The sequence below is a fragment of the Vulpes vulpes genome, chromosome 5 (assembly GCF_048418805.1).
Source record: "Vulpes vulpes isolate BD-2025 chromosome 5, VulVul3, whole genome shotgun sequence".
NCBI classification, from domain to species: Eukaryota; Metazoa; Chordata; class Mammalia; order Carnivora; family Canidae; genus Vulpes; species Vulpes vulpes.
In genome coordinates this window covers 21,219,443-21,244,239 of record NC_132784.1, presented here as the reverse complement: position 1 = coordinate 21,244,239, position 24,797 = coordinate 21,219,443, and the positions used below count along the sequence as shown (strand labels likewise).

At 37.2% G+C, this 24,797-nt stretch overlaps 1 protein-coding gene across 4 annotated transcripts in view; it reads right to left on the bottom strand.

Moving 5' to 3' along the window:
* Window positions 1-24,258, bottom strand: part of SPOPL (speckle type BTB/POZ protein like) — a 62,325-nt gene extending 38,067 nt beyond the window's left edge. The window contains exons 1-2 of one of the 4 annotated variants that reach the window (XM_072757645.1): window positions 24,017-24,237; window positions 10,362-10,601 (exon numbers count right to left, since the gene is read on the bottom strand). The gene's annotated coding sequence lies outside the window, so the exon portion shown is untranslated. Of the gene's footprint in view, window positions 1-10,361; window positions 10,602-21,098; window positions 21,117-24,016 lie in introns of those variants that run through there. The other 3 variants (XM_072757644.1, XM_072757646.1, XM_025985555.2) reach the window with 3 other exon arrangements.
* Between the last annotated feature and the right edge of the window lie 539 nt (window positions 24,259-24,797).

The window sequence follows — 24,797 nt, the reverse complement described above, 5'->3', positions numbered from 1 at the left end:
CATTAGAATTAATAATGTAATCATCCTGTTAGCAAAAAGGAAAGACAGAACACCTAGATAAATGCAGAAAAAGCATTTGATAAAATTTGATACTCATTCTGGACAAAAATTATTTACAACTAGGAATAAGAAAAGCTTTCTTAATTTTACAAGTATCTTAAAACATACACCTATACCCCTAAAGTAAGAGTTCCTACTGAGATAAGGGACCACTGTCAGTGCTTTCATTCAACACTGTACTAGAAGTTCTAGCCTTAAGGCAAGAAAAATAAGAGGTATTAAGAACTGAAAAAGAAAAATGATCATCATTCATAGATAACATGAGTGTGCACAAAATAATGGAATTAACAAGCAATTTTGAACTGAATCTCTAAAATTACACTGACAGTTAAAGTATAAATTAACATAACCACTTTGGGAAAATGTCTGCAATACCTATTAAAGTTAAACAAATGAACACCTTACAACCCATCAAATCCACTGCTGGGTATATAGCCAACAGCATATATACTAATATTCATGAAAAACATGTACAAAAATGTCCCCGGTTGGACTCTCTATATAAATATGAAAAAAAAAAGGATTAGAGTCTTGTGATAGACAAAAACTTCTTAAAAATGACCCAAATGTCAATCAACAACAGAATGGATAAATTGTGGCACATTCATATACTGGAATTCTATATAGCAAGGAGATTGCAGCATGGATGAATCTCACAAATAATGTTAAGACAAAAAAAGCCTGGCATGCTGTATGATTTCATTCATACAAAGTTTTAAAACAGGTGAAACTAAAGGTATAAGTCACAAGAGCAAAGGTATAAATGGCAAGATTTTGAGAACTTGTGAATGATAAAGTTTTTAATTTAGAAAAAGTTAATTCAATGACAAAGCGTTCTGTAAAAGATATAATAAGTTGGGTTTTGTACAACTCAAGAGTTTGGATAAAGGAAGTAGGGGGAGTAGAGGTTGAATTACAAACATATTCAAAAAGGCCAATAAAATTATACATAATTATTATAATTTTACACAAGTGTGCACAGAGCAAAATGAGACAATGAGATGAGTGTTATTTATTGGCTTCCTATGAACCCAATAATGCAGAGTTTTACTATTCCAGGAGGTGCTCCCTAAGAGGGAACAAGACTCTAGTAGCCAACCCCTGCAAATACGCTTGTTACAGATTCTAGCAAGCCACTAAACAAACTTCTTTATCAAACGTTTAAGTCATATAACTTAGGGATTTTTCTCTGCAAAAGTATCTTCAATATTACAAAGAGAATCAAAGTGAAAATTTATTTTCTAATAATCTGCTTGATAGCCAACTTCCTGGAAACTCATCTGCTCTACAAGTGCTATCTAAAATGTATAACTTTGTCCTAAATAGTAGCAGCAACTTATAATAATATCAAGAGTATTTTGTAAAGACTTCCTACATGCCAAGCTCCAGTATGTATCTAATTTGGTTTCCAAAATAACTCCATGAGGAAGGTAGCAAGTGCCTCTGCCAATGTTACAGATGAGCAAACAAGGGTGCAAAAAGGTTATTTAACCTGCCCAAGGTTTTAATGCTAAAATATGGCAATATCAGCCTTGACTTGAGCTTAAGCTTATAATAAATTCTTAAGGAGATCCTTTCCAGCACCTGTTTCTGTTTGTAACAGAAGGAAAACAGGGAAGAGCTTGGTTTAGAAACCCTGAACAAAGGAGATTCATACCCTCTTCCAAACTCAAGTGGAAAATATAGAGCCTTCTATCAATTGAAAATTCCTAAATACCCAGATCAAATATTGCACCTAGGATGGAACTCTGAAAACATAGCATGGTTCTAGACAGAGAAGTGAGCACATTTATCTTTTATATCTTAATCTAACATTATCAATGAGATTGCAAGTTTTTTTTTACAAAAGAATAAAGACATAACAAGGTTGGAAAATAAGGGTGATATTGGTGGATCAGAAATTGAGAAATTCAAGGCACATAAATGGGAATAAATTAGCAAAGACATTAATTAGATGCGAACAAATTATGGAAAAATTAAGGAAGAAAAATCACTATCCAAGACAGGAGAGATATCCACAGTTCTTTCAAAGAGGCCCAAAGAAGAACCGACCTTTCATCAAATACAAAGGGCAGGAAAAGGCCAAGTGGCAATCATAAAGTTAATTATTTTAGAAATAGTGTTTGGGCTAGCTGAGACAGCTGAGACCCTCCCCCCTTTCCAAGGCTAGCAGTTGTGGCTTCTACCATCATGCCAAAAGCCAGAAACTGCTCTCTGAGGGAAGGTGGCCACCTGTCTGGGGACATTCCTTATAAGACTGCTTGAGAAACAAACAGGACTAAGATAGGACACAGAAAATTTGGAATGGGGTAGGGAGAAGAGATAATTCCTAACAGAAATTAAATGCTACACAAAATAAAGCCATCCTTACTTTGACAAGTGGGGGAAGGGGGTGGAAAGGGTCCCCAACCTATGCACACAATCTAAAGAGAAGTAGGTAATGTTGAAATACTTTGTCCACTTAAAATGAATGCATCTCTAAAGCCTTCCCATTCAGGGAAGAAGCCTGATGGGGAAGAGACCTATGGAACTTCAGGGAAAACCATGCCAGCCAAACACCATTATTTAGTAACCTACTTATTCACCACAATATATTAATGGAAAACTAAAGACAACAGACATTTGGGAAAAGATCCAAAAATGAAAAACAAAACAAAATAACTGGTAGAAATAAATGGAGGCAATACAGAGGGCAGAATGGTATACTCAAAAAAAGTTCTCATTAAGTCCACTTGAATAAAACAAGAATAAGCTTTGAAAAAGTGGTCACAAAAGATTAATTCTTGCAATTCTTATACATGGCCATAATTGATGCATGAGTGCAAAGTAAAGGATAAAAGACTACTTTTGAGGAGATAGACCAAATATACAAAGAACATAAGAAATAAGAGAAACTAGGGACCTGAAGGTCAGGTTGAAGAGAGAATATTCACCTAATAGGTGCTCCTGAAGGAAATAAAAACAAGAAAAATGGGACATATAAAAAGGAAAAAAAAGAAAGCGAAGCTACTACCATGATCTGAAGGAAGACACAAGTTTACAGACTGCCCTCACCAAGTTTCAACATACTCATTGAAAAAAGTATCTATTCATAGACACATCTTAGTAAAACTGCTCAATTTCACCATGTTATCTACAAAGGAACAAGTTACACTGAAATCTGAATGCCATTAAAACATAGGATAAATGCTTTTAAGATTCATAAGGAGAAAAAATTTAAACTTAGAATTCCATATTTAAATTTATTCATTAATGCAAGCCAAATAAAGGATATTTTCAGACAACAAATACTTGAAATTTGTCAGCCTATATAGATAATTACTCAATGAGGTATTCTGAACCCAAAGAAATCCAAATGCTTTTTGCATGACACACCTTTATGAGTTAAAACCATCTGAACATATGCTCAGCATACATGTTTATAAATAAATATAGCATTATACTAATATATTTGTGTATTATAAAGCATATCAAAATAATTAAATAATCAGATAAACATAATTTCAGATAATATTCCGACACCCCTTAAAATTATTCTGTGTATCCTCTTTAATGTGGATGGATGCTTCATTTTGAAGACCACAGTTCTAAATCAAATGAAAAACAAATCCAAGGGGAAAAAAACATGGAATTGAAGAACAGAACTGAACATGTCTCAGAAGAAGAGAAGGAAATTGAAAAAAACTAAAGGAGAATCTACCAAAATTTGATATTTGAAAATTTTTCAATTGCAGTTTTAATGTACACAGGATTACATTTCGTTCTCTTTGAGACCATTCTATTTTGTTCTACAGGAAGTGTTAAATAATCACATTGTAAATATCTCAAGGTTTAAAACTTTTAGTATTGATCTATAAATAAAGCAAAAAAGAATATACAGTTAGAAAAGAAAATGTAAATACCTTCATGATATAAAATTAACAATGACTAATTGGAAGATGAAGGGAGTATGGAGAGGACCAAGGCTATCTATCATTCCTAGAGGTAATACTATCCAGAGCTAAAAAAATAAAAAATAAAAAATAAAAAATAATAATAAAAACCACTAACAGAAATAAAAGCAGTCCCATTTACAGTGAAAGGTGGAACTGGGAGTGGGAAGATTACTTCTTATCCTTTTCACTCTCATGTAACATGAATCTCAACACAATTAGGACTTCTATTTTTAAAAAGTAGTATTAGCCAGGAGGGGGGAGCAGTATATAATACAGTATGCCCATTTATTATATTATTATTTTCTTTAGTATGCCTATTTAGAAAACTGAAATTCATTACTCATTTCCATAGCTCACATTAAACACTCCTATTATCATCTCCATCACCCCCTTCATTTAAGTGCATTTTACTACTTAATGTACTATGATTTCAATGAAGGTTTTTTGTTTTATCTATTTCTGTACTGCAAAGCCTCAGTGTGTAAAGAGGGAGAAGGATTAATTATATGGCTTAAGGGAATTAATGGAATAGCTAATTATAACTAATATACATACATAAGAACAGAAAAGTCATATTGTAGTTCCCACTGCTTAAAAATCTAAAGTTCACTAAAATGTGTATACCACGAGAGAAGAAAAGTCTCCTCTTCCAAACAGAAAGTTACTGACACTCAGTAGAATGATTTAACTCAGTGGTAGTATATCCAGACACAGTGCTGAGAAGAATCTTTGGGGGAAGGAGCAGATGGTGATAAATATACCAATGGCAATATTTTAAACTTTCAAGAAAAAAACTGGCTATAGATGGGGAGACCATTCCTTCTTCCTGGCGATAAGGGGAATACCAAAAGAGCTGCAGGGAGTAGGAGGAGTACATGGACACCAGGAGCCATGGCTGCTGTTGATGAAATTATATGGGGCCTTAGTCTTAAAGGAAAAAAAAAATGCATGGGGTTGAAACAATACCTTTGTTTACCTTATAATCTACTTGCCTGGGCTTTTATTTCTTTCCTATTTTGACTACTGAGAGGCTTAAGTAAAATAACTGTCTTATAGTTTGAACTATAATATGAAAAGCAGAAGAATATTGGTAATTTTATATGATCCAGCTTAATGGTGCCAGTCTCTAGAACCACCCAGAAGGGTTGTTAAGCCAGAACGCTATGCCCAAACTCAGAATTAATGATTTAGTGGGTCTGAATTGGGCCCTAGAATGTGCATTTCTAACAAAGATCTGAGGTGGAACTGGTGCCGCTGATCTAGGGATCTCACCTGTATGAGGGTTCGATCGGAAAGCTATTAATATTATAAATACAAAAAAAAAAAAAAAAAAAACCCTCATCATCACTACCCTAACTATCCAGGTGTCCCAGCTCTGACTAAATCTTTCACTTTACTTAAGTGTTATCCTGCAGGATTAGGTCAGCTTTCAATTTTTTTTCCAGGGTCTTATGGACTCTTCTTTTGAAATTCACAACATCTGATCACTGAAAGTAAGTAGGTAATTTAATTGCATACATACATGGAAACTTTACAAGGATAGGCAAAACACAGACATTTAATGACAATTCTTTTTCTATTTGATGATTCCTAAAGGTCATTAATACATTGTGGTGAAGGTATCTACAGAGATTTAAAGCCTCTGCTTATTGCTGCCTTGTCAACACCAAAGTCCTCCCTTAAAACAAAAACCAAAAACGGGATCCCTGGGTGGCTCAGCGGTGGGGCGCCTGCCTTTGGCCCAGGGCACGATCCTGGAGTCCCGGGATCCCCGCATCGGGCTCCTGGCATGGAGCCTGCTTTTCCCTCCTCCTGTGTCTCTGCCTCTCTCTCTCTCTCTCTCTCTCTCTCACGAATAATAAATAAATCTTAAAAAAAAAAAAAAAGACTAAAAGTCAACCCCTGCATATGCACATTGTAACTTCAAAAAAAATCACTGCATTTCTGTTGCTTTATTAAAATTTCAGAGAAAGGATTAAAAGTAAAAAATCATTTAACAACAATCCTAGGTATAGATACGTCATTTTCCTTAACAACGGATAAAAATGGGGGAAAATAAGCTCTTGGGTCCGTGTATTCTATTCCTAGCCATTTTCTGCAAACGCTGAGCTTTAGCTATACAAAGAGTCTGGGGAAAGTATCATTAAGTCCCACCGGGTTCTACAACAACTTAATACAGTAAAACTCATACCCTGTAGACTAAGACTTACTTGATATCACCACATAATTTCCTCACACTGCGATGAACTTCTTTTAAAAAAATAAACTACAGATCATTTCAGAACGAGATTGCTTTTCCTACAGCATAACATAATTAAGGACACTCTGGATCTCTGGAAGCTACTTTTAAAAATCATTTGCAAACAACTACAATTTTATGTCCCGTGAGTTGCTGCAAGTTTAATTGTTTTCTTACTACTTATGTAATACACGTCAAATACAAGCACAATCAAGAAAAATACAAGCCTATCTGCAAATATATATTTTACTTTTTAAAAGGAGGTTATTTCCAGAAATCTCATAAAGACAGGAGGGGTTTTTAAAAATCAGCTTTCATTAGCATGACAGTTTTTAAGCATGGTTAATAACCTCATAAGGTAAGATTTTATTTTATTTTATTTTATTTTATTTTATTTTATTTTATTTTATTTTTTTTATAAGGTAAGATTTTAAATTGTGAACTCAAAAGTGGTGAGACTTTTGAGTTTAAGCAGTCAGGAGACTATTCATTCAAAGTGGCCAAGTTGCAAAACATTTGTTTTTTCATTTTTTTTAAATCAATTATTCATTCCTTTAGTCTCTCTCATATTCACTGACCCATTGGGGAACCTACACTCATTTAGACCCCACTGAAACTAGGAAGGATGACAGATAGCCCCTGACCTCATAATTTGAACTAGATCTTGTAGGTCTCTTAGGGAAAAATCTTCCATAATTTCAAACGTGCTTAAGAGAACAAACAAAATGTAAAAAACCTGATCGTGTCTTTTTTGGTAAAAATTTCAAAAAGCTAAAACTAAATGTTGTTACCCAAATACACGTGTGTGTGTGTGTGTGTGTGTGTGTGTATTTTTTAAAGTAGTCTCCATGTCCAGCGTGGAGCCCAATGCAGGGCTTGAACTCACAACCTGGAATCAAGACCTGAGCTGAGATCAAAAGTTAGACGCTTAACCAACTAAGCTACCCAGGTGCCCCTATATGTATATACTTTAAAGTAGCCCAAGTACAAATAAGGGAACAAGATCATCTAGATACTTTTAATACCAAAGCATTACCTTGAGTTCACGATAGTCTCTAAAATCAAGTTACTTAGGCATTAGTCTAATTTTTGAAAATTTTAGCAATGGCTTAAAGATCCTAACAAGACAATCAGAAATTACCTATGCATAATTTGTTCTGTTTAAAATGTATGAAAAGCATGACAATATATGTTATAAACTTTTTGATATAATTTAAAAATGTTAATTTGCCTAATTCAAGAACTAATTTATAAGTTACAGTACCATACCACACTTCTTTTACCCAACTCAAAGTAGTAAATTATCTCAATTAACAAATGATAATTTAATCTTATCCTTTCTATAAGCACCAACACTTTAATCTGTACATCTTAATTGCCACCTCTTCTATAAAACTTTTACTAACCAATCTATAACTCCACATATTTCCTCAGTAAAATGAATTACTCTCTAACTACTCAAGTACTTGTATAACCAATGCCTCTTGCATAGAATTTATTGTAGTTATTAGTACAATAATCCATAAGATTTTACTTTACACTTCAGAACTTTACTCTTTCACGTATTAGCTAACTGGATCCTCTAAAAACCCTGTGAAGTAGATACTTCTATTTTGCAGATAAGGAAACTGAAACACAGAAGCAACGTGATTCATGGTCATACAGTTAAGAAACAACAACAAAGTAGTCAAAAATTAAATCCAAGGGTTTTAGTTGATAATACACTTTTTCTTTATATATATATATATTTAAAAAAATTTTACTTATTTATTCATGAGAGAGACAGAGAGACAGGCAGAGACATAGGCAGAGGAGAAGCAGGTTCCCTGCGGGGAGCCTGATGTGAAACTTGATCCCAGGACCCTGGGATTACGACCTGAGCCAAAAGCAGATGCTCAACCACTGAGTCACCCAGGTGTCCCATAATACAACAATTTTTCTAATTCATCAAATACGCCTAACTAGTTAAGAGTACTGTATTTTTATATTTATGTAACCATGGCTTCATACCGAAGGCAACAGATAGCAAAGATATACTACCTGGTTTGAGTTAGCTATGGAAAAAGTATTATATATGTTTTAGGAAGCATATAATTTATTGCCACCTAGAAAACTAAGTAGCAAATATAATTTTGTATTACAGAATGATACAGGAAATACTATCAGGGTTTTAAGAATTTGGTTTCTGATATTAGACTTAAATTCAAAGCCTGAAGCTGTGTGAGGTCTCTGGGCCTCGGTTTTGTTTGTAAAATAATAATAAATGGTAATACTTCAACAAATGAAGTAATAAATGGCAATTACCTCATATGACTAGTGTACTATGTGGAAATGTATAGAAAACATCTAGATTGCGCCTGGTATACAGAAAGTGCTGAATAAATGTTTATTGCGCATACCAATATTAAACTCAAAGATAGAACTAGTTTACAAGACAGTAACAGTCTCATAAACTACTAAGAGGAGCAAAGTCCAATTTCCTCTAAATATGTTATTTTCAGGTCTTATTTTTGTTTTTTCAACCTTTATCACTTGGCTGTCCAACAAACTGTATCAGCTATTAACTGCTGCTCGCACATTGCTTATCTCTAATGGCTTCAGTTCCTTTTCAATGCAAGTAATGTGGAGGTATAACTGGAAAAAGAATGATGTCCAAATGTCTCTTAGGAATCATGTAACACTCAAGGAAACTTTTTTTTTTAAAGATTTTATGTATTTATTCATGAGATACACACACACACACACACACACACAGAGGCAGAGACACAGGCAGAGGGAGAAGCAGGCTCCATGCAGGGAGCCCAATGTGGGGTTTGATCCGGGGTCTCCAGGATCAGGCCCTGGGCTGAAGGCGGTGCTAAACCCCTGTGCCACGCGGGCTGCCTGCAAGGAAACTTTCTGGTGTAATGAAAATGTCCTGTATCTTGACTGGGCTGTTGTTACACAGGTGAATATATTTGTTAAAACTCACTGAAATATAACTGGAAGACCTGTATATAAAACAATGGAAATAAAGGACTTATAACCCTTGAACAAGTTACTTTTCTTTTCTGGCCCTTAGCATCCTCATCTTCAGAAAGAAGAATTCCTCACCCAGGAAGATTTCAGTGAGTATTAAAGGAGATAAGGTCTGAAAAGTACTAACGGTAGTTTCTGCAGTTAGTTGCCAATTCTGGATCCACTAAAATTAACCCTAGACATTTTTCAAATTTACCTAAGTCCTAAAACAAGGATTCAAGACAAAAGCTGTATTTCCCTTTTCTTACTTTTCCCAACTTTGATTGGTGTTTTTGCCCTCAGTTATGTTTTGTTGTTTTTATTTTTTACAAAGTCATAATCTTTAGCTTTCATATTTCTCTTCCTGCTCTAGGTTTTGCAGGGATCAAAATTTTTTACCTTTAAAGTGAAGACTTCTGTACCCATCTTGCTCAAAGCTAATCAATCTACTACTATTCCTTCCTCCAAGAGTTTAGTGCTTCAATGACAAAACACAGAAACCCACTGCCAGAGATAAGAATTTTAATAATTGTCTAGAGATCTGAAAGATATACAATTTTGAAATGTCATCTAGTCAGCCTCTGAAAATCAAGAATAGTCTCCAAATATTTCAGCGACCCTTAATAACCCACTAAGAAACTACCATCCACTGATTTATGTAAAGTTATATAATTTATTTCCGGTATTACTCTTTCAAATGTAAAAATGTCTAATTAAAATTGGGGTAATTAATTCCATTTTTGAAAATACAATTGTGTTAAAGAAACAGTTCCTTTTAATAGTTCTCAAATAATTTTTTAAAAGTGTCTAAGCAATGTCCTTTGTTCTAGAATTCTAGGACACTGAAACAACTTCACATTCATCTAGCATGTACTGAACAAACATTAAGTACCTAAAAGGTAAGGCACCAGGCACTGGAGAAATAAACACAAGGTCAGAGAGGCAAATACCTAAAGAAACTAACACAGAATTGCTAAAATAAAGTCCTTTCCTTACACCTGTGAAGAATCTAGAAAAAGGAGACAGACACAGAATTCTTTCAACCTTCCAGTGTGGCTTCCAGACCACTTTTCTAAACTTCTGCCAAAACCATATGACAACCACATGAATGAGGTGTTATGTTCTCTTACCCTCTTCTCCCTTTTATCATCTTCTCATCCCTCTTCCAGTCAGGCTCCTTTATGGAGGACTTCAACACTTGTCTCCATGTCTTTTTCACAGTTCTTGCCATCACTTTGTATGGCCGAACTCCTGTTCACTTCCAAACTCCCAGCATCAGAGTTACTTCACCTTCCTGAATGATCTTATCCACTTGAAATTTTAGCAATCTTTTTCAAAGATTCTGACTTAGAACTTATTACCTAAAATAGCTTGGGCAAATGATGAAAATTAGGCTTCAGTATACCATTTTTATAATAGAACTTATTCCTTTCTGTCACCAATTTAATCCCAATACTGATTCACAACATTTCATTAAGCCCTATCCATTCTTGTCATTATGCCCATTTTGGCCTCACTTATTCTAATCAAACTCAAAACACCCACAATACCTCACTTCAAACACTCTCTAGCAAACATCCTTCACATTTCTCTCCTTTGCTATTTTACTACAGCGATTCTGTAAACCTTCCACTCCATGTCAATCTAACCACCCACAACTTGCTCTTTCATTTGGGTTTCTGAGCAATGGTGTAAAAAATCTTTATAAGCAGAAGAGTAGTTTCTTAAGTGGATGCTTTCATTAAGTACATAGTTCTGTTTTTAACTGTTGTCAAAAGGGTTTGTTGCACAATAAGTCTTAACAAATAATGAAATAAATTAAATTAGAAATTCAGTTCCTCAGTTGTATTAAACTCATTTTAAGTGCCCAATAGACACAAGTGGCTAGTGGCTACCACAATGTAAAGTGGAGATTATAGAATGCTGCCATCATAGCACAAAGCTTTATTATAATTGTTGCTCTACACATTCCATGGCAGGACGAGACAGCCACTATCTATTTCAGCTCAAGTAGCCTATAATTTCCCACTGCCTACTGCCATCCTTGTGACTCCAATCTTGTAGGCTACAGCACCCGACATGGAACAAGTTGGTACCTAAAGTAGTCAATAAGGGCAGTGGCATCACCTATCTCTTAACACCTGAGACCAGAAGTTGGTTGCCCACCTCCCGTTATTTGCATCCCAGACCACTTAACAATCATAGAAATCCCCATCTTGATTAACTGTCATTAAAGGAAAGAAGGGTTAGAAAAAGAGAGTTGTACTTAGTAGATTCCTTTCAGATTTTACCACCTGTTAAAGACAGAACTCATTATTACACATTCATTTTATATATCACTAGACTAGATCACAGCAGCAGCTGGAAGTAAAAATCTACCAAACCCACCCAGGATTATAATTCAACAATTAGTAAATAATACTTCATTAAAAAGATATCTACTACAAATGCTAAATAGAACAAGGACAATGAGACACAAGACTAAATTAGTACTACCTAAATAAAAGTAGGATAAACCATTGTCCTCAAAAAAGGTAAAAGAAACTACACTTACTGGATCTTTCAGTTATTAAAATCTATGGAAAAAAATTGGCAAAATAGTATGCCTTAGGATAAAGGGTAGTAGGGATCCACATGTCTACATCATTATATCCAGCATGCACATCACCATTAAAATGACTTTATTTTCCTTAAAGAAAAACATTTTCTTGAAGAAAAACATTTCAGATAGCTGCTTAGTTTACAGGGGAGAAAAAAGAAAAATAAATCAAGAGAAAGAAATAAAGCAAAATGACCCATGAAGAACAATATGTTAGGAGATCCTGAATTTTAAGCCAGTCTTTTCTGAAATGATGTAGCACATGGTCAAACTGGAGTTAACAAAAGATTATTGAATCCACCTATCAGCCCTACCTCTCCACTAGGAAATGCTTTGCAAAATAACCTGAATCATTTTTTATACCTCATGGGAACACTTTAAGGACATGAATGCCATCTCAGCTCTTCTGATGAGCTAATAATTCCAAGATTCTCATGACTAGCAATAATCAGTAACTACTTACGAATGTGTAAAGCACAAGTATTTATCAAATGGCTGCTCTACCCAGGAACAGTATTTTCCAGCAGTAAGGAATGAAGTCAGATATAAAAATATTATCTATAAAAAAGCATATGAAAATGTTAAAAAGGGGTTGTGGCCTGGGTGGTTCAGTGGTTGAGCATCTGCCTTCAGCTCAAGTTGTGATCCCAGGGTCCTGGGATTGAGTCCTGCATCAAACTCCCTATAGGGAGCCGGCTTCTCCCTCTATGTCTCTGCCTCTCTCTGTGTGTCTCTCAGAATAAATAAAATCTTAAAAAAAAAAAAAAAAAGCAAATGTTAAAAAGGTAAAACTATCTTAACCTGCAGTTATCAGTTTATATGTGTGTTTTAATAGAAGAAATTAAGAATAAAAGGTACAGGAATGACACTTCCTTACATAAACTCTAACATGATCTACATTCATTGAGGAATAACCACAATCTTAATACTTTCAGGATACACAGGTAGAAATATTTTTTGCATCCTTGGTTTTCACTACACAATTTAATAATGAAAACTATATTAGCACCACTGCATTCTGTTGACACAAGATGAAACTCCACATATAATAAAAAATATTCTTTATAATAAAAAATTAAATATAAAACAGTACACAGCATGCTGTGGGCATATGGTAAAATTATGTCAACTTTCAAGATCTGAAAACTGAGTAAGCCCTGCTGTGTAGATATTTTCCTTATTTAAGGGGTAGCAGACCTTAACAACAACAAAAAAGTGAACCTACACAACCTACAATTTGGGTAGAAAGTTAAGTAAGAGCAAGTTCATTCTAGCATTGTGTAATGAGAGCTTTGAGCCAATGTTGCAGACTCACTCCATAAACTAGCCTACAAAACTTTTCTCCAGCTTGCAAAATCTTAAAGCCTTCCCCATGTTTAGCAATAGTTAGGCAGAAATACGCCATCTGTCAGAAAGTCAGTGAACTATACAGTGAAGCTATCATTTTCATGACAGTCTCATTTTCCTTAAATTATACTTAAATTTGTTTTATATTCTGCATCTTAACTGACAAGGCAGCCAGAATCATCTGATGGGTTTTGTGAAAATAAACATGTCTCTATTCCACTTTTCCTTGGTGTGCATGCGGGTACGAGTGGGAAAAGGAACCATGCTTATTTTGAAAACCTAGCCTTTTCACAATGCAATACCACTTTACATCCACCAGAATGGCTAAATAAATGAGACAATATCAAGCAAGTGTTGCAGAGTATATGGGACAAATGGAACTCTCATTCACTACTGATGAGAGTATAAACTGATATAACCACTTTGGAAAACAATGGACAATACATGCTAAAACTGAACAGAAGTACACACCATGACCCCACTACAAGGAAAATACACTACACAAATGTGTATGTGTGCAGCAAAAGACACATAAGAATATTCTATAGGAGCACTATTCATGGCAGCTCAAAACTGCAAACAACCTAGATGTTCATTCACAGTAGAGTGGAGGGGCACCCAGGTGGCTCAGTCAGTTCTACATTTGCCTTCAGCTCAGGTCATAATCCTGGAGTCCTGGGATCCAGCCCAGCTGAGCTCCCTGCTCAGTGGGAGCCTGCTTCGCCCTCTCCTCCCTGCTCCTGCTCTCACTGTCACTATCTCCATTTCTCTCTCTCAAATAAATAACGAGAATCTTAAAAATAATAATAATAAATAAGCCAAAGAATAAAAAACCCAGTAGAGTGGGTTTTATGGCATAATTTATGGCATATACAGTAATACAGTGACACAGTATTATAGAACAACTAGAATGAATAAGCTACTGCTATGCACTACACCAATGGATCATATAAAAATAAATGGTTCTGCCAGCACCTGGGTGGCTTAGTCAGTTGTGTCTGATTACTGATTTGAACTCAGGTCATGATATCAGGGTTGAGCCCCGTACTGGGCGTGAAGCCTGCTTGGGATTTTCTCTCCCTCTCCTCCTTCTGGCCAACTTGTGCTTCCTTACATATACTTTCTCTCTCTCTCTCTCTCTCTCTTTCTCAATAAAAAAATAAAATAATGATGATGATGATGATAATAAAAATAAATAAATATTTTGGGTAAGAAGCCAGACAAAGCTGTACATGCTGTATGATGCTGTATGATATGCATGTCTTCAAATGTATATTAAACTTCAATAAAAATTCACCTAAAATAAAAAAAAATACATAATAGCAGCTTAATGCCTACATGTCTGTGATAAAATCCTGTCCCCAGTGCCATGTTCCTAGCAGTCTAAAATCAAAACACTTTTTAAAATCTTTCCTCATGACAATTTAAAAACATTTTTATATTAAAACAAAGAAGGCTGTATTAACGTTATAGAAACCAAGAGTCAAATCCTTTTCTGGAGCAAACACTAAAAATATTTGAAAAAAAAATTTTAACACAAAGCTCTCCTCCACCACTACCTTGACCATTCATACAGAGCTTCACCTCCCTTCCATCAACAAAGAATTCACTCTTCTGCCAATCATTTAGAAGAAACCCTTGAAAAGTAATGACCTACCCTAGCAGGGTAGTTATAAGGATTAAAACTAAGAGTGCAGCATTGTGCCCAAGCATTCAATGATTAGACAGTATTTATAAATTCCAAATAATGAGGATTCCAGGTCAACTGCTATTTCCAATTCATCAATGTAAAAATAGAACCTAATATTTAAGAGCTGGTCAATAACCATTTATGGAATAAATGAATCACGGTGAGCTCAAAACAGAAAGAACAAAAACAAAGCAAAAGTGAGAATGAAGAAAAAAATCAAGAAGTTCAAAGGAAGGTCTTAACCTATTTTTATTATTAGAGCATATGACAAGATTTTAAATATCAAATGAATCAATCATGAAAATAAAAACTGCCTCAGTATTATTTTTCCTCCATGTATTTCACAATGCAAGAAGTGGGATGTTTTAACTAAAATTAAAACACCGTTCTTTAATTTGAAACTCTTTAAAAATATTTCTGAATGAATTTCTTATGAAGTTGACAAGAATCATTAAATATATCACAGGTTATTTTCAAGATATTCATCATAGCAATCAATATTCTGACCATGTCTTAACACACATGAAAAGACTATTTTTATGAAAATAAAAATGCAACTTAGATATCAAAGTTGTCAAGACTGTCATCTCACATTAGTTTTAAAAGACATAAAAAATAAAAATAAGATAAATCAACAAAACACTTTAATCTTCATTGGGTGCTCCAAATACCAATGGCCCATTTAATAAGGCCCCTTGTCCCTCCCTTTCAAACACATTTACCTGCATATCCTAGATCAGAAACAGCAATATTGTTCTTAATTAACCAACATTTACACAAAGCATTTAATTATGTAAAAAGCACTATTCTAAATGTGACTATAATTTGGTTCTTACATAATACTCTTTCAAGGTAAATACTGTTACCATTTCCTTTTTTTTTTTTTTCTCAGAGTTACCATTTCCATTTTATAGATGAGAATGTTGAGGCAGAGATGCTAAGTAACTACTTAAATTCAAAGGTTTTAAAAGTTATTTATTTATTTGAGAGAGAGAGAGGGAGAGAGAGAGAAAGCATGAGACAGAGCAGAGAGCACAAGCAGGGAGTGCGGAGAAGCAGGCTCCCTATGGAGCAGGGAGCCTATGTGGGGCTCAGTCCCAGGACATCAAGATTGTGACCTGAACCAAAGGCAGACACGTTAAAGCAGGATAAATTTTCATTTCATGTTTGGGAGGTGACTTATTTTGAAAAACTTTGGTCATAATCACAAAATGAAGTATTAATGCCACATTTCATGAATTCTAAGATACCCATTTTTTCCCATATTTTGATATTTCTAAAATTGATGGCATTTTGCAATCGTAATTGATAGTGTTTTCTCCCGTTGGGTACACAAAATAATGGTGCATCTTGTAATTAATGGCAAATACCATTCAAAAAATTATAGTATTATCTATATTTAATGAGATGATTTTCTAAATGTACTTGACAGTGTTGGGTACAAATGCTTTAAAAAGGGCAGTTCTTCCCTATAAACAAAATCTATGAGAAAATTCTATGAAAATACCTTTACACTATGGTAAGCTGCTAGTTTCTCAGGCCCATATTCAAATATACTTGATTATACTTTGTGAGAAAGAAATACAGATTTTGTTATACAATTCAATGATGCAACTTTCATTGATAAGTGACTTGCTATGGGGGGGAAGCACACAAATAAAACAGTGAAAATAAGATACTTGAGAAAATAAAAATCATCAAGACTAAAACATAAATCAAGGTACTCCCAAATACCACTTGATTCAAGCCAGTTTCTCAAATGTCACTGATAAAATACATGAAAAAAATATTTTCAAGTTTTAAAAAATATACTTTAGGGACATCTGAATGGCTCAGCCAGTTAAACGTCTGACTCTTGATTTTTAGCTCAGGTCATCTCAGGGTCCTTAGATGGAGCCCTATGGCAGGTTCTGCACTAGGAGTGAGCCTGCTTAAGATTCTCTCCCTTTCCTTTGGCCCCCCTCTCTCAAAAATAAATAAATAATACACTTTTAATGCAATCAGAAATGACAAATTTGCTTAGTGTCTGCCCACTTGAGCTCTAACAAAACTGGACATATTAAACTTGAAGCTCAAATGCCATGCAGAATAACTAAAAAAGGTTTAAACTGATCCTAAAAATAGCCGAAGTTTTTAATTAAATCAAATTCAATTAATTTAATTATTTTGTAGCTTCCTATGTTGATATTTGCCTTGACAATTTCAGAATGAATTTATATTCAATGATCGTGTGTGTGTGTGTGTGTGTGTGTGTGACTTCCAGGATGAAAACTACCTTTCAGGGAAATTTCCCACTAAAACAAAAATTGTATCCAAATTACAACTGAGTAAAGCGCCTTGAATCTATTGCACTCTTTACCTTAAAATCGCTTAATTACCTTGAGGGAGAGGGGTGGTGGGAGAAGTAGAAATGCATATATACACAATAAAGAACTGTTAAATTTACTTCAGAAAACATGTCCAGACAGGAAACAATAGTTTCTCCTTTGCTAACTAATCTCAAATAGTATTTTAAAAGAATCATACTACTTTTAAATCATACTACAACCTTTGAGATCTTGCATTACTTAATAGAGTAAAGCAACTCTTTTTAAATTGTCATTCCTATTTATTCTCATATCTAATAAAGAATGAGAGTAAATACAACAATCTCAAAGGAGTATTTTCTCAGCACACTGCACGAATTTTCTCATATTTCTTATATATTTTCTCATACTGCACGGATGAATCACTTCCATCACACACTTGCTTTTGGTGTATAAACAACCTATGGCAATCATGGTTTGAGGTAACACCATTTTATATTTGTAGATAATTTTCTTTATTTGCTATCTTTAACTTATGTAAAGTTTTGTTTCACATACAGTAGTTATAGAACACGATTCAAAATATAATGCTAATAATTATTCTGTTCTCCTTTAGAACATACAGAACATCAGAGCTTTACATATATGTATAAATAGGAAGCCTCAAAAGGTATGCCTCTAAGAACCATAGTAATACATGAAATATATACAGTTGTTACGGAAGATTCAGTAAGATTTAAGGAACCAAAAACCAGGGGGAAAGCAAGAACAAAAAATATTAAATAATAAAAATAAACTTTAAGTAAGAGCTACAATTTTCCTAACAAAATTTAAGGGAGACTGCCTTAGCCAATCAGAGTTAACATTTCTATAATAACTCACTGAATTCAGAAGCAAATTTTGATAATGCCCATTCCCCTTTTATTTTAAAGCAGACAAATTCTAGAACCTTTACTCCTTTACTGTGTCTTTAAAATCCATTTAACCTCATTTTCCCTTTTAACACACTATGTTTTTTTTATCTTGCCAATAAGTTTTTGCCAACCACAGTGCTCTTCAGAAAGTAATCCCTACAGATGACCTGTGTCCTACTATAGTGCAAGAGAGTAAATCCAGGGACATTTAGACAACTATCAAAAATAGTATTTATGGCATCAGGGGCCTGTTCTTATTCTATGGAGTCCAAAAGCACTATGAATAACCATATACCTGAGGTTTAGTAGTAAACTCTTAAAATCCTTACCAAAGCCTTCATTTTTAACTAAGTTTCAGAAAAAGTTTGTATGCATTACATTTCTCCCATTAAAAAAAAAAAAAATCAAAGCATAACCAAGATTTTTGAGTTATGCTAATCAATTACTTAATGATTCTATTAGTATGGATGTAATATATAAAGTCAGCCAATAAAAATAAAACATCACCTTGAAAAGAAATGCTACAACAAATATAATCTTCAACTTTTGAAGATATTCAGAGGTGTCTCCATATTTGGTGTCCACATGGGTAGTGATATTAATCAAAATGGCACACAGAAAGAGGTACACAAGTGCAAGAGAAAAACTTTTGAATGGCACAATCTACCATGCATATGACAATCCCTTGCCTTTGCATGCTTTCAAAATACTTGAAATATCATTTCTTTAAACTACTCCACCACTGCACTGCCCTCTCCACCTCTCTTGTCTTTCAGAAAGACTCAAGTGTCATTTTCCTTAGGAAGCCTTCCCTGATGCCTCTTCTCCGTGCTTCCAAGGCAACCTGAATAAGCTGCAATGACAGTACCAATCACACTAACAATATTTAACTGTCCAATGCCCTTAGTCTCTTAAGTTTAATCACAGTTCTAGAAGTTTAATATTCAATACCTGATGAATAATAGTTCTTTAAAAACATTCTGCCTGAGTATGTTCTGAATGAATGAGTTGTAGGAAGAATTCGAGATGCTTATAGAATATCTACATGGTGATAAATAGAAATAGAGTCTAAATTGAGTTAGGAAGATGGCTCATATTATAGATATGATAATTTTGTCCTAAATTTGGGATTGTTGCTTTGGCAGATTTAAACAAATTTCATCATCAACTAGTTTATGGATAGACTACTGAGAAATATAAAATTTTCATGTTGCAGGGTGCCTCAGCAGGTTGTGTCTGACTCTGGATTTTAGCTCAGTCTCATGATCCTGAGATCCTGGTGTCAGGCTCCATATTCTGGGCATGGAACCTGCTTAAGATTCTGTCTCCCTCTGCCCCTTGCCCCCAATAACTAACTAAATAAAAATAATAAAATTTTATTCATGTTGCTTAATCCAAAGAGTACTTTTTTTTAGTTGCCCACTTGAGTTCTCAGTTTCATTCAACATAGCTGACATACTTGATGATCCACTCCTTCCTTTTACAAATAGCCTATTGTCTATTGCCTTGGCTTCGGTGATGTCAAGGAAAATTTCTTCCCAACTCTGGCTATACCTTTTCAGTCTCCTTTGCTACATTTCTTTTTCCCAAAATTTAAATGCTGAAAATTCACAGGGGACTACTATATCTCTTTATCATCTCTCTCCCTGGGCAATCTCATTCCCCATCTGCCACAGTAAGATATCAATTGTAAGCCATATACTTAGGATTCCCAAATGAATTATGATCAATACTCTCTTTGCTTCCCAGAAACTAACAAAAAACAAAACACAACAAAAAACCTGCTCTTCTCCCCAGTATTCTCTGTTAGTCACAAGAATCGTCAACCCTAGAAATTCTGCCTTCTTTTCTCTCTAGACCCTTTAATCTAATTTATCACCAAATCCTATCAAATTACTCCCCTTTAATCTAGCTACTTTCTATTCCTGCCGTACTGGACCAAGACTCCATCATCTCTTGCCTACAGTACTATATTAGCTGAACTCAATTCTACTCAAAGGTGTGGTCTGCAGACCAAGAGTCATCCATGAACTGTTACTGGTCTGAAACAAGGTAAATACAGTATCTAGAAGTATTTAGAAATTTGTACACCGATTTGACAACTGCCACAACATCCATTTTATTCTGTGTCAGAAAAGTACCAGTACAGGTTAGAAACCAATCAAAACCAAACCAAAGCAGGTCCTTCTCCACAGATAAGTTTGAGAACCACTAGCCTAACTGGTTTCCCTGCATTTATACTTGCCTTTCTCCAATGTGCCCTCTGCAGAGGAATCAAGTATATTTTTAAAGAAAAAATCTAAGTAACTTATTCAGCTTTTTAACATTATCCAGTGGCTTCCCACTGCCAGAATTTAAGTAAAAATGCTTAGCAATGATTGACTATTGTTATCTGCTCTAATCTCATTTTGCATCACCCAGCTTTTCAGTTCTAGAAAGCTGAAATTGCCAACATTACTTGAGTAACTCGTTAATCCTTCAGATTTAACCTAAAAGTCATTTGTCCAGAGGAGAATTTCCTGATACATTAGTGGGTTTTCATTGCTTAATATTATTAAGTGTCCTTTGTGGCAATTATCATAATTTTAATTATTATTTTTGTAATTAGCTATCTAGTTTCTTAATTCCAATAGCTTCTGCTTCCAAGAATACAGGTACATTCCTTCCATTAACACACATTACCAGAGCCTAGCAGAGTGCCTGGCACATATTATTTGTTCAATAAACTTTTCTAAGTGAATAAATCTATGTTAGGAAACATAATGGTGAGCAGGACCACCAAAATGCAAATACCTTCAATATCTAGTCATACTTAAGACTTGGGATAAGTCTGTGTACTTACTATGTGCTTTACAAAAGCTACATCTCCTTTACTTCTCTAAACAACCTAAAAAAGGAAACTTCACTGTCAGAATTTTTTTTTTTTCTTTACCCAGAAAGGTGAAGAACTTGGCCTAAAGCAACCAACAGGAACTGGAAGATCTGAGAGGCAACAAAAAGTAATAGATTACCCAATATCATCTGGCTCCATTACTTATAAATCTGTGTGATTTTATGGAAGTCAAATAATGTCTCAGCTTCTCAGGTTCCTTATCTGTGAAAGAGATATAATAAAGCCTTCTTCAAGAGATAGTTATTATAACTGAGGTTTAAACAAGATGTAAATTATTTGAAACAGTGCCTGGCACAGTGTTTTATAAGTGTTAGTGACTACCATTACCTTTTATATTTTACCTGCTTACTTGCTTATTGTCTGTCAGTGCCACATTAAAATAAATTACAAAAAAGCAGATTCCATATTATTATTTTCTGATGGAGCTTTTCTCCAAAAATTAAGCCCTAAATAGAAACTGACTTAAGAGATTATTTACTCAGTTCTCTCAATGTACAAAGCTAGTACCATTTCAGGTCCATAAGAGAGGAGTTAATTCATTATATGCCTTGGATACCTTAGAGCAATTAGGGCTTGATATTCACTAGAACTCTTGGCCCAGAAGGGCTGCTCCTGTGTATCCTCAATGCCTGGCATGAAGTAAGTGCTCATTAAATAATTTTAGAAAGAATATGTACAAAATCAAAGGAAGAGTGCTCAGCACAGAGTAGATGCTGAATGTCAATTTCATTCCACCCCCTTCAAAGTTCCTACAAACTTTCAAAGTCTTACTCTAGGGGAGTAATTTTTCTTGAACCAGGGCTTACACCATTCAAAGCCAAAAATGCAGAATACAGACAACAGGAAAGCCAAAAGACAAAGAAACCAGTGTTGGCAGAAACTATGTGAAAGATAGGTAGAATCTGGATATGTGGGGGAAAGAGCAGAGGTTATTTTAGGCCAGAGAACAGCATAAGCAAAGGTACTGTCACTCAAAGTTTGGAGTACATCTCACTGGTGACACAAAACAGGATTTTAAGCTATATGTGGGAAAACATCTTTATTTTGATAGTTGCATACGTCACTATTTATAACATTATTAAACTAAACAGTACCGATTTGGATTTTAATGGAATTGTCATGGAATACACAGGAGGTAAGCAGATATGGCAAGAGCTGTCAGGGTTTTCTTTTTGTTTGTTTTCTTTTTTAAAAAAGAAAAAGGTTTATTTATTCATGAGAGAGACGGAGAGAGAGGCAGAGACACAGGCAGAGAGAGAAGCAGGCTCCACGCAGGGAGCCGGACGGGGGACTCGATCCCAGGACTCCAGGATCATACCCTGGGCCAAAGGCAGGCCCTTAACCGCTGAGCCATCCAGGTGTCCCAACTGTCAGGGTTTTAAAAGAGTGAAATTTGGGGAAATATTAAGGCAGTCATATTCGTAAACATAATATGTTGAGAGAGAAAAGCTACCAGTCTTTTGAGTGAAGCCAAGCTCTTGAGTACCAATTCAACATAAGAGACTGATGAGAATAATCAGTTTTAATTATTTAATTAGCAGCATACTGAAATTTTTATCCATAAAACCCTCCTTTAGCACTATGATAAACCTGCTATATATTTCAATTTCATTTATTCTCAAAACAAATACAAAATGTTAAGGATTACCTGAAGCTGGGACCGACCTGCTTGGGGCCTGGAAACTTACCTGAAAATAAGGAGCTAAAATTCTGCACTTTTCACACAAGGAGGAATTGATTTTTACAATACAAAATATGAATCATAACAACAGCAAAAAAAAAAAAAAGGTGCTAAATGAAAAGAGCAAAAAGTAGCCTCCTAGTTCCATCTTTCTTCCTCAAAATTGACCTACCAATAGCCAAACCCAGTAAAGCTAAGGGATGATGATAAAGAACATTTACCAAGCACTTCCCAGGTGCCAGGAACTGTTGTATTTTACCTGCGTAAGTTATGCGCTTATCACCATCATCTTATCAAGTATATCACTAGCCCCATTTTATAGCTGTAAGAATACTGAGGCACAGAGAGATTAAATAACTTGCCCAAGGCCGGAGCTGGTAGATGGCAAAGCAGAGGTTTAGATCCTGGCAGTTGAGTTACATCCGAGCTCTTAACCACCAGGCACCATTTCTCCCAAGAATAACAGGATGATAATTTGAAATATTCCACTTTTCCCATTATGGCAGCAGAGATGTAATTTTCCAAGGTATAAACCTTTTATTACTCAAATTTCCTGTCTAAGAAATAGTGGATTCAGCTGTAAGGAAAAACTGGGAAAAACAAGTATGATGGAACAATCTAGGCCCAGGATTATTGAAATACAGACAAAGCCTCAAAAAAAAAAGTATGGCTGAATGACACAGTCCACGGAGAGAGAAGCCAAAAGTTAGGATAAGCGAAAAGGTCGACCTTATTTCTAGTGGGTCTCACTGCTCTGAGAAGAAGGCGCCCACCGTGTCTCCCCTTTATCCAGTGCACACAGACCGTGGACATCTGGGCCCTGGGCCGCAGAGTTAGTTTGCCGCGAGCCGGTGAACGTGAGGGAGCATCTGTGAGGGGGCGGCATGTGCGCGCGGAGGGCGGAGGGCACGACCCCGCAGGAAGCAGGGAGGTCGGGCTGCAGTGGAGGGCGCACCCCCAAAACGGGCTCACGGGGTAACTTCACACGGACACGTGTCGGGGGTGAAAGGTGCGGGGCGGGGGGGGGGGGCGCTGGGGGAGGGGGACGGGGCAGAGCTCCGGCTGGGAAAGGAAACAGGTAGGTATCCCCGGGCGCGCGGAGGCACCAGGTAGAGGGGCGGGAGCCCGCGGCGGGGGAGGGGCGAGGCTCGGGGAGCGGCGGCTGCTCAGCCATGGGGGGGGGGGGAGGGGGAGGGGCCGAGCGGCGGGCGCGGGAGGCAGCCCCGAGGGAGCGGGGCTCCGGGGCCAGGGGCTCCGGGGCCGCCCCCTGCAGCGCCGGAGGGTCGGAAGCGCCGCGGGCGACGGCGCGGGGGACGGAGGCGCGGCGAGGACCCCGGCGGGGGAGGGGCACCTACCCGGACGCGCGGGGCGGCGGCGGCGGCGGCGGCGGCGGCTCCTCTCGCGCTGAGGCGGCGGCGGCGGAGGTGATGGCGGCGAGTCCCTGTGGCGGCCGCCTCCACCGAGCCGCATCCCTCCTCCGCGGCCCGCCCTCCTTCCTATCTCCCGCTCCTAAACTTCTTCCCCGGGATAAACAAACCCGCCGCCAGGGGCGGACGCCTCCGCTGCTCCCGCCCCCGCGCAGCGCGCCCCCCCCCCCCTCCCGGCCCCGGGCCCGTCCGGGCTCCGGCTTCCGAGTTGCGACTCCAGCCCCAGCCCCAGCCCCAGCCCCAGCGCGCGAGGGCGCGTGCGCGCGGCGGCGGCGGCGGCGGCGGCGGCGGCGGCGGCGGCGGCGGCGTGGGCTCGCCGGGCACTTCCGGCCGCCGGGATCCGCCGCCGGGTTTTGGGAGCCGCCGCGCGGCCGTGGGGGGGACGAGGCGCTCCCTACCCCGGGGTCCGCCCCTGCGACCCGGCGGGGAACTTCGCCTCCAAAGCCCGCCGGGGATGGCTCAGTCGGCGGACGAGGGGTGCGAAGGGCGGCAGCCGTTTCTCGGGGTTTCCTCGGGGCCGTGCTGGGCTGGGAAGCCACCGCGCAACTTTTACTGAAGCTCCGTGGCGAGCTGCCACCTCCGCGAAGGGGCCCGAGGCGGCGGCGGACGGCCTCCCGCGGGAGCACGGGCCCCCCGGGACGGGTCCTCAGGTGGAGGACGCGGGCCTCAGGCCCGGGCCGGGGCGGCCGAAGCGCAGCTGAGGCGGCGC